Genomic DNA, 1,589 nt, shown 5'->3' with positions numbered 1-1,589 from the left:
ATGCTATTTTGTGGCTTCTTTTGATTCTCCCAAGGGGATCAAACCTCCAGCTTTCAGGAGAGACACAAGAGGGATATTTAATGGTGGTTGGTAATATGGAACTCAAAGTGTATTCTCCACTGGGCCCTAAGGGTAAAGGAGAGAAATAGGAAAGAGACCTGTGATTTCCTGATCTTCAGAGGGGAAAAGCAAGTAGATTACAGTGATGTAACATGAGGGATACAGCCCACAAGGACCTGAGAACAGGAAATATATTCTATTTAAAATAAATTAGGATGCTTACTTCAGAGGCTATTCTAGAGACTCTGCAATTGGAAGTAACTGCAAATTGTATTTCAGCTACACCGAAATGACATACTCCATATTTTGAAATGTACTTTATCCTATTATATAATAAATTAAGATAATTATCTTTGAGGAAAAATTAAATAAACAAAGACTCAAACTGCTGAATGCACAGTAACTCCCTTATCACAGGTAAGGTGTAAAGGGTTTCAGTTTTCTTATTTCTGTAATGGATGGTCTCTAAAGTTCATTCCAGCTATGCCTCCTACTTAAACCGGGAGAATTAGAGTGAGTGCCTTCTCCAAGAAGAAGGATTTATGTTTTGGGGTTTTCTGCTTTTTTTTTTTTTTTTTTTGGGTGAATTAAGGCATTGAACAGGAACAAACAAAAGGATCAAATGGAAGTTAAGCAGTTTCAAAAGGTAAGAAAAAGATATAAAGTGTTCTGTTCATTTAATTTATTGATCTGAAGAATAATTCACAATCCTGCTAATTTTCTCAATCAACCATCAAACCCAAGTTCTAGAGCACTCAGTGGCTAAGAAAGTATGTTAAATAAATGCTATGTCCATTTTTATTGTCACAAGATTTATAAGTCATTAGGAGAAATATAAGCAGCAGTAAATATGATTTTTGAGGCCTGTTTTAAGCACCACGAATATCTCAGAAAATCTCACCATTATTTGTAGAAACTCTTAAAAGTTTAAAACCCAGATCAAGCATCTCTGTACTGGAAGGTTGACTGAAAAATCTCAACAGGGTGAGGGGGAATAGTGTAGAAAAGCAGAAAATGTATTTGCCAGAGTACATTTTGGCAGAAACATGTGATTAATATCAAAGATGTAAAACAAATGGTAGTTTGCTAATAATGTAAATTAATGATTGTGAGCTCTAAGAAAGACAATTTTTGCCAATTGTAATTGTATTTCCTCTTTAGGAGATATATGGCTTCTTTATGTAATTAAATGTATTCTAGGCTATTAACAAATCTCCAAGAATTACAGTATCAAGTACTCTGTGTATTAGCACTCACATCTGTTATTGACAAGCTCATTCTATATAACCTCAAATGTAAAGAGATTGAGAGTTATATTGGCTGGGTATAAATTTGGACTTCGTTAGTCTAACTGTGATTCTGGTGAAGTTAATCATTTGTATCTCGCATTTCCCATCTGCAAAATAAGGAATAGTAACACTGCCTATTGCATAGGATCTAAATAATACAGGCAAAACACTTAAAACTGTGCTTGTTTTTTTTTTTTTTTGAGTACTTGTTAATACTTGTTATTTTGTACTCATGATTAC

Source organism: Cynocephalus volans, chromosome 4 (genome assembly GCF_027409185.1).
Source record: "Cynocephalus volans isolate mCynVol1 chromosome 4, mCynVol1.pri, whole genome shotgun sequence".
Classification (NCBI taxonomy): domain Eukaryota; kingdom Metazoa; phylum Chordata; class Mammalia; order Dermoptera; family Cynocephalidae; genus Cynocephalus; species Cynocephalus volans.
This window is presented reverse-complemented; position numbering follows the sequence as displayed.